The sequence below is a fragment of the Salmo salar genome, chromosome 22 (assembly GCF_965601325.2).
Source record: "Salmo salar chromosome 22, fSalSal1, whole genome shotgun sequence".
Taxonomy (NCBI): Eukaryota; Metazoa; Chordata; class Actinopteri; order Salmoniformes; family Salmonidae; genus Salmo; species Salmo salar.
In genome coordinates, this window is record NC_138312.1 from 36308161 (window position 1) to 36317830 (window position 9670).

Consider the following 9670-nt stretch of genomic DNA (forward strand, 5'->3'; position numbering starts at 1 on the left):
ACATGAAGCTAGGGTTGTGTTAAGGCTAGGGTTCGTGTTGAACCAGGTGTAGACATGAAGCTAGGGTTGTGTTATAAGGCTAGGGTTCGTGGTGAACCGGGTGTAGACATGAAGCTAGGGTTGTGTTATAAGGCTAGGGTTCGTGTTGAACCAGGTGTAGACATGAAGCTAGGGTTGTGTTAAGGCTAGGGTTCGTGTTGAACCGGGTGTAGACATGAAGCTATGGTTTCTTTCAGAGGGAGGGTATATTACTGGAAATTTTACCAGTAAACTACTACCATTTTTTTTTTTTTTTTTTTTTTTAATTGTATTTTATCAGATGACATCTAGTGGTCTTTTTGGGTACTTCAGATTATCACAGGTGTCTAATGTGTGGCCTTATCCCATGTAAAATATATTAAATAATCAAATAAGATGATTTTACATTATCCTAAATACAAACCATCAACTTGGTGAATACCAGTGGTGTTTTAATGAGAGTTTCAGAATGAAAGGTCCTTGATATACTTTTTTTACACGGTTATTTATTAGACTGTCAATATCTTTGTTGTAAATGTTTTAGCTCCGAACTAGTGGCAATTGTGAAAAAAGTCAATCGTTGGAATAGTTGCAGAGTTAATAGAAAAGAATGCCATTGTTGATTAGATGCTTTTTTTCATTAATTAAGCTATTTTCTCTTGAACCATATGGTCTATCCACCAGACACTCATGGACAATAATGGACACATAATTTTGGTAATTTATACTTGAATAATTTATCATAGATTGACATAGAATACCAAAATTAAAAGTAATTAATAATACAAATAAAATGTTATTTATTACCAAAATTACAGAATATTTGATACATCTGGTAAATTACTGGTAGCTTTGCAACCCAATTTAGGTTTAAACTGGGATGTGGACATGAAGCTAAGGGAGTGAATGTTATTTATAATAAGGGTTACATGGACAAAATCGGACCTCTCTGAAATGAAAATGGATGGCCCTCCCTTCAACATAATATATTTGACCCAAATGCTTGAAAAAACAAGTGACCCTCGACTATGCCCAAAATAATACTTAAAACAAAGGGGATAGTAGACATGTCTACCGTTTACCCTCACTTCTTGGACAGATCAGAACCTTAGATATGCAGTTTTAGAAACTGTTCCTGTAAGCATTACATGGTAACGCAGGAATTTTGATAGCGCACAAGGCTACGGGCCAGAAGATTGTGGGTTCGCAGATCACCGTGGACAAGAGTAAGGGTGGAAAGATCTCCTTTATAGTAAAAATGTTGCATGAATCTATCATCGTAGCATATTTGCAGGTCAGAGAAACATTTCATGCAATTTTACATATTAGCAGAATCTTTTTTAATATCACAAATTAGGCCTATGTGTTCATCTTATCATATTTCTCCAATGCCAAATCAGTGTGTCTTGACTGCAACGAAACTCCCTGTTCGCAAATCATTTAATCTGAGATGTCATTAGGAATCTGAGCATGGAACTTTCAAAAGTTAGGCCTAACTTTCTACCCCAGGCAGAGTAGGCCTACCGATTGCAGAAAAATTTAAGCTTTAACTGCTGGCTACTCTTCTTCTGTGGTTTAACCCAACAATAGAAGGTGCTTCCCTAAAAGCTGTCTGGGTTTAAACATCTATTGTACAGAAAGTGAATAGCTTAATCAATTGATAGTGACATAATTAGATTACTTCCCGAGCAAAGTCTATTTTTTGTCTCCTTTGGCTATAGAAGGTTGTAGCTCAGCCTCTGCATGTCATCGGAGTCACGTCTTTCCTGGATGTTTTACAGCTTGTTTCTAGCATAAAGCATCGTGGACCAAAGCACTGTTAGTTTTATTTTCTTCAAAATCTTGAAATAACAAGGGGTAGGCCTGTGCTTTTTGCCATTTTCTGTTAATTAAAGGTAGGCCTTCTCATACCCCCTCAATTCCAGTCTTGGTTTAAACAGCCCTTCACTGACAGATGTAGGCTTTTTAAAGAGTGCATGGTGGGTGGAGGAATCGACCGACAAATCCATGGCTATAGTAGCTAATAGCCTAATTTTGTCTGTCAAACAGGTAGGCCAACCTCTTATTTCTTAAATAGTAGAAATAGGCTCCAACACAAAGTCATCTTGTTGTTAGTAAAGTCTAATTAAAATGAAGATGATTGATATGAGCTGTCCATTTCTGATTGATTGTGCCGCAGCTGCTGCTTCAAGTTTCAGCACCACAACGTGAAGTCAATAACTGATAATTACATAATGGGCAAGAAACATATTGTTTTTAATCAAATCAATTATAGTAGTAGCCAGCTCCCAAAGTTAAACTCAGTTCCTTCTTATCTTCGCTCTCCTTCTCACAGTGAACAGAACCCAGGCTATAGGCTAGTCCGCACGCAAGGCCTAATCACAAATTATTTTGGGAAGAAACCTTTGACTCATCCTGAACTGCAACTGAACACTGTATGCTGGAAACACTTGGTTTGTTATTTTAACTAAAATATAAGCAATCTTTGTTAAACATAAATACCGAACTTGTTTTTGTATGGATTCTGCGACGCGGTTAGCTTTTAAAAGCTAGGACTGCTATTTCTTGTCCCGGAATCCCGCTTAACTGACAGGTTCAAATCTGCAAAGAAAGAGCTGCTAGCCTATCTAAGCAGCTAACTTTTGCCATCAAGCTAACAAAGTTATTCCTAGATTAGTTTTCCAATGGAGCCCTCTGTCTGGAGAAGTAAATGAACGGTTCCAGCGCTGTAGGAGCTGTATCTACTACGCTTTGTTTCAGGACAAACCAGACCACTGTGTTCCAGCGCTGTAGGAGCTGTATCTACTACGCTTTGTTTCAGGACAAACCAGACCACTGTGTTCCAGCGCTGTAGGAGCTGTATCTACTACGCTTTGTTTCAGGACAAACCAGACCACTGTGTTCCAGCGCTGTAGAAGCTGTATCTACTACGCTTTGTTTCAGGACAAACTGGATCACACAGAGTTCCAATGCGGCAATTGTTTGCTTGCCGAGGATTAAAGGCTTGAGGTGGCTTCCTTGATCACGCAGGTTGCCAGCCTACGTAGACAGTGGAAGCCAAAGGCAGCGGCCTCCCGCAAAGCAGTCTACACTCCCAACGAGAGGCCCGGAGCGGATACAAACAACTAATAGTTTCGCCGCCCTGGAGCCTGATCTTCCTGCACCTTTGTCGCTGCGTGTACCTGTGTCTGCGGCCGCTGTGCCTACTCGTACTCCTTCCCCTATGATTTTGAAGTCTACGTCGGCAACCTTCCCTCCCTGCTCTGTATCAAGCGGGGCTTCTCCATCTGTCGGAGACCTGCACCATCCTGTGAAGTGTGGGAGTGGGCGGATTTCCCCGTCCTTCTCGCCTGCTGTGATTTTGGGCAGCTCCATGGTAAGAAATGTGACTGTTCCTGGTGCAAAAACAATGTCCTATCCCGGGGCTCGAGTAAATGACATTACTAAGCTGCTCCCTAATGTACTGCGATAGGACATGGACATTGATTCTATTGTAGTCTATGTGGGTTTTAATGACATTATCAAGGGCAGCTCTGAACAGTTGAAACTGGATTTCAAAGAGCTGATTGACTCTCTGCTAGACACTAATAAAAGACCCGTCATATCTGGCCCTGTGCCCTCTCTGAATCATGGCATTGAACGCTTTAGCAGGATTCTTTCTCTTCACAACTGGCTACATGATTATTGCAGCTAAATGTGTGTAACTTTTGTTGACAATTTCTATACCTTTTGGAAACACGTTTTATAAGGAAGATGGCATCCACCCAAATCATTTGGGTTCCTGGATCCTTTCACAGCATTATAAGGCTGCGTTGAAACAATGACTTATCAATGACCCAAGCACAGCTCAGTTAATCTCTACCATTGTGTCGCTGAGTCATCATAATGCTTTAGCAAATGTACATTATACCAGGGGCATTGGTAGACACAATGTAAGTAACCTAATGTATGTCCCTCTAACTGCCCTGAATGCCTCTGCTGATCCTACAGCTATTGTATGCAGCAATCATGTGCCTATGAACCAGATTTATGCTGTTAGCACTGAGGCGGCGTGCCCTAGTAGGAAGTCAACTGTGTGCATCTCACCCTGCACTGTGGGAAGCTGCTATAGACCACCAAGTGCTAACAGTCAGTATCTGGATAACATGTGAAATGCTTGATAATGTATGTGATATCAACAGAAGTATGTTTTCTGGGTGATTTAAATATTGACTGGCTTTCATCAAGCTGCCCACTCAAGAAAAAATTTCAAACTGTAACCAGTGCCTGCAACCTGGTTCAGGTTATCAGCCAACCTACCAGGGTAGTTAAACAGCACAGGAGTGAAATATTCAACATGTATTGATCACATCTTTACTAATGCTACAGAAATGTGCTTGAAAGCACTATCCAGATCCATCGGATGTAGCGATCACAATATAGTAGCTATATCTAGGAAAACCAAAGTTCCAAAGGCTGGGCCTAATATAGTGTATAAGAGGTCATACACATCCAAGTATATCCAATTTTGAATTCCGTAAAGTGAGTGTGAGGCGAGGTGAAAAAAGTATTATTGTCTATCAACAATGACAAGCCACTGGGGTCTGACAACTTGGATGGAAAATTACTGAGGATAATAGCAGATGATAATTCCACTCCAATTTGCCATGTCTTCAGTTGAAGCCTACTGGAAAGTATGTGCCCTCAGGCCTGGAGGGAAGCAAAAGTCATTCATTCCACTACCTAAGAATAGTAAAGCCCCCTTTACTGGCTCAAATAACCAACCAATCAGCCTGTTACCAACCCTTAGTAAAGTTTTGGAAAAAATTGTCTTTGACTAGATAAAATGCTATTTTACAGTAAACAAGTTGACAACAGTTTCTCAGCATGCTTATAGGGAAAGACAATCAACAAGCACAGCACTTATACAAATGACTGATGATTAGCTGAGAGAAATTGATGATAAAAAGATTGTGGGGGCTGTTTTGTTAGACTTCAGACTTTTTTGGTTACTACATTATTCCATATGTGTTATTTCATAGTTTTGATGTCTTCACTATTATTCTACAATGTAGAAAATAATAAAAATAAAGAAAAACCCTGGAATGAGTAGGTGTGTCCAAACTTTTGACTGGTATTGTATGTGTTATGACTTTACACCCCCTGCTATATTGTGGATAAAGAGTTACCTGTCTAACAAAACACAGAGGGCGTTCTTTAATGGAAGCCTCTCCAACACAATCCAGATAGAATCAGGAATTCCCCAGGGCAGCTGTCTAGGCCTCTTAATTTTTTCAATTTTTACTAACGACATGCCACTGGCTTTGAGTAAAGCATGTATGCGGATGACTCAGCACTATACACATCAGCTACTACAGCGACTGAAATGACTGCAACACTTAACAAAGAGCTGCAGTTAGTTTCAGAATGGTTGGCTAGGAATACGTTTCCTAAATATTTCAAAAACTAAAAGCATTGTATTTGGGACAAATCATTCACTAAACCCTAAGCCTCAACTAAATCTTGTAATAAATAATGTGGAAATTGATCAAATTGAGGTGACTAAACTGCTTGGAATAACCCTTGATTGTAAACTGTCATGGTCAAAACATATTGATACAACAGTAGCTAAGATGGGGAGAAATCTGTCCATAATAAAGCGCTGCTCTACCTTTTTAACAGCACTATCAACAAGGCAGGTCCTACAGGCTCTAGTTTTGTCACACCTGGACTACTGTTCAGTCGTGTGGTCAGGTGCCACAAAGAGGGACTTAGGAAAATTGCAATTGGCTCAGAACAGGGCAGGGCGGAGAGCAAACATTAATAATGTCAATATCTCCTGGCTCAATGTGGAGGAGAGTTTGACTTCATCACTACTTGTATTTGTGAGAGGCATTGACATGTTGAAAGCACCAAGCTGTCTGTTTAAATGACTAGCACACAGCTCAGACACCCATGCATACCCCACAAGACATGCCATCAGAGGTCTCTTCAAAGTCCCCAAGTCCAGAACAGACTATGGGATGTGCACAGTACTACATAGACCCATGACTACATGGAACTCTATTCCACATCAGGTAACTGATGCAAGCAGTAGAATCAGATTTAAAAAACAGATACAAATACACTTTATGGAACAGCGGGGACTGTGAAGCAACAAACATAGGCACAGACACATGCATACACACACATGATAACATACGCACTATACACACACTATCTTGACAGCAGTTAATGTGGATCCATAATAAATACAAATACAAATTGCCAAATATAACTTTGCTCTGTGCTTCTCCGAGCACGCACTTTGTAGCCTATAGGCTATGGCTCATTTGATTGAGACCACACTAAGTAGCCTATAGGCACACTTGATACTGCGCACCCAGCGGAGAATCAGAGATGGGGGACATCGATTTATAGCCTAATAAGCAGTGCTTGACTTGGGCAGGGACTCACCGGAGCGGAGTACCGGCACCTCAAATATTCTACTGCTTGAGCTCCTGTTCCTCTTATAGAATATTAGCTCAACAGTTTTGTGGAGCTCCTGCACCTAAATATAAACAGTACCAGAACCCAAATTGAGTATCGGTACCTATTTCAGTTTAAGTCAAGCACTGCTAATAAGCAACTCATTCTAAAACACTAAGAAATATTGAAATATTGATGAACTGGGAAAACCACAGAACGTTGCCTGTAGTTATGGCATTGAAGGAGTACTGTTACAAGAGTATGAATGGAAAATGCTGCCCGTAGCCTTCTGCTCGCATACCCTTTCTCCTGCTGAGAGAAGACATGCCCAGATAGAGCTGTAGTGCTTGGCATCAGTTTGGGCTTGTGAGAAGTTCTCACGTTACCTCTGCGGCCTGGAGTCTTTCAAACTGCTAATAGACCACAACCGTTGGTGGCGTTGTTTAACTACAAAAACCTAGATGAGGTCCCTCTGCGCTGCCAGCGATTGCTTATCAGAATGATGAGGTTCAGCCCCAAAGCTAAATATACACCAGGCAAAACGCTGCTCATTGCCGACACAATCTCAAGACACCCGTCGGTCCGCCGTGAGATCTCAGACCTGGAAGAAGAGGTCGCAGCCTTTGAAGCTTCACCAGATTGCGCAAGCAAACAGTGAAGATGAGGAAATACAGACAGCACTGAAGTACACAAGGCATGGATGGCCGAAGCACATCAAAACAGTTCCTGAGACAATCAAGACCTACTTTAGCGAGCAAGGGTTCCTAAGTGAATCAGATGGGCTACTGCACAGAGAGAGAATCATGATTCCAAAGGACCTGAGAAGCGAGATTCTCAGCAAGATCCACGAGGGTCACCAGGGCCTTACAAAGTGCAGAGAACATGCTTGACTTTGTGTGGTGGCGACACATAGTGACACCGATTGTGGCTACAGGCTGTAGCCCAGCACAGCTACTCATGGGTCGTCAGTTACGGACAACGCGTCCAAACCTAGCGAAGAACCTATAACCTATGTGACCAGACTTGAAGAAGGTTGCCAAGCAAGACACTGAGGCAAAAGCATCCTACAGGACCTACTAAAACAGGCGTCATGGAGCCAGACCCCTGCCACCGTTACAGCTGGGTGACTCCGTGCTCGTGAAGCTCGACCAAGACAAAGCAACAGTGAAAGGTCAAGCTGAACAGGCCAGATCATACATTGTGGATACTGAGCGTGGCGAGTTCAGGAGAAACCGGAGACACCTCCAAGCTACTCCTGAGGACAAACACCACACAATGGAAACCCCACAAGGCGAGTCTGATGTTCTAGTGGAATGTCTGCCATCTGCTACCCCAGAGCCAGAGTTGGAAGCAAACCACACTGGTGATCCTCCAACCACACCAAAAACCCTTAGGTCTACAGTCACCAAAAGTTACCGGGGCAACCTGTGAAGAGACCCGTCAGATACCGGTCAAAAAAACAACAAGGAAAGAAAAGAAACACTGACAGTGAAATGGACAATTGAAGAAAGGTTGAATGTTGGGACTTTTATTTAGGGTTAAGTTTAGGAGTTAGGTTAGGGAAGTGTTAGCTAAAAGGGTTAAGGTTAGGGGAAGGGTTAGCTAACATGCTAAGTAGTTGCAATGTAACTAAAAAGTAGTAAGTAGTTGAAAAGTTGCTAATTAGTTAAATTCTAAAGTTGTCCGTGATGACATTCGAACTCGCAACCTTTGACTTGCTAGACGTTTGCATTTGTGTTATGCTTGAGCTGAAAATGTCGTCTGAGGCTTCTTATGGAGGGTGCAATGCGAAGTCGGTGGAGGCATGCAGAGGCCAAATCAAGCTCCTTACTGCATCACCGTGCGCCTCTCAAATTTTGTAACAATGCAGAGGGCTCAGTATAGCTCCGCATTGACATGATTGGTTGACGGTAGTTGGGGGTGGGAGGTCCAGTATAAGAGCCAATTTATGTTTGATCCGAAAATGTGGTCTGCGGTGCTGTATGGATGGTGTGATCAGGGGCGAAAATCTGATATCAACTTTGGAGGGGACAATTACATTAAATTTTCTCAAGAGCAATTCCTGAGGGGGACACCAAAAGTAATGCTGTAACACATAGCCTACGTTGTAATATGGTAAATGTATATTGAGGAACCAAAGAAATAAGGTGTTTGCCGTACTCCTAACTACCAGTACCCAAAACTACACAACTAATCACAACAGCAATACCATTGCCTTTAACAAATCTTAGTTCAGTCACCAGTTTAAGTTGAGAGTGGGGGTATCCATGGCATTTTCCAATTATGTTCCTATTTTACTAGTCAAAAAAATTGAGAACCTTTCATAATGTTGCCAAACAAAGACTCAAAAAACTTACCTGAGACTCCCTGTCTCTGCCAGTCTGTCCCTGCATATCTGTCCCCAACTCTGCTGTCTGTGTGCCATCTGTTGCCTGCTCTGCCTAATGACATCATTGTGAAACATTTCCATTAGTATTTCACTTCTTTCTTATGAACATTTTATCAACTAGTCTTTGAGATATTAGGTTACTAGGGTTCTTACTTTGCGTTTTGGTATACTGAAAAATACTCTGATGTCCGTCTTTTTTCTGCCATTTTTCTACCTGGCTGGCCACACACACACACACACACACCACACACACACACACACACACACACACACACACACACACACACACACACACACACACACACACACACACACACACACACACACACACACACACACACACACACACACACACACACACACACACACACACACACACACACACACACACACACACACAGTGTGCAGGTTATTTACAGTAGGAGATGGGCTTCTACCATCTTATCTTCTATCATTCTATATGGGCTTCGATCTAAAAGGTAGCTAGCAAATGTGAAACGGATTGCAGTGACAAGAGTTGACAGCTGTATGAGTTCACCATTTACACAACATATGCTGCAACCTTTTGTCATTTTAATCATTTGTTTCATATTGGCTAGCTTCCAAAAATAGCTGAATTTGCAAAGCTAGCGAGCACCAATTCCGTTTCAGTGGTGTTTGCTATAATCTTTGCTACCCGGGTTAAATAAAGGTGAAATAAAATAAATAAATAAAAGTTCCCTTGCGACAATTTAGCTTTTGCAACGAGACCATTAAATATATTTAAGACAATCGTAGAACAGAGTGTAGTTCTGTTCAGTTTGGACTTCAGTTTAT

The 9670-nt window shown here is 41.7% G+C and overlaps 1 long non-coding RNA gene across 1 annotated transcript; it reads right to left on the reverse strand.

Moving 5' to 3' along the window:
* Positions 1-280: 280 nt before the first annotated feature.
* Positions 281-9092, reverse strand: LOC145862635 (uncharacterized). The gene is made up of 2 exons (XR_014382185.1): positions 9008-9092; positions 281-8906 (listed from the first exon to the last, which is right to left on the reverse strand). It is a non-coding gene; the product is annotated as an uncharacterized LOC145862635 (long non-coding RNA).
* Positions 9093-9670: the final 578 nt, after the last annotated feature.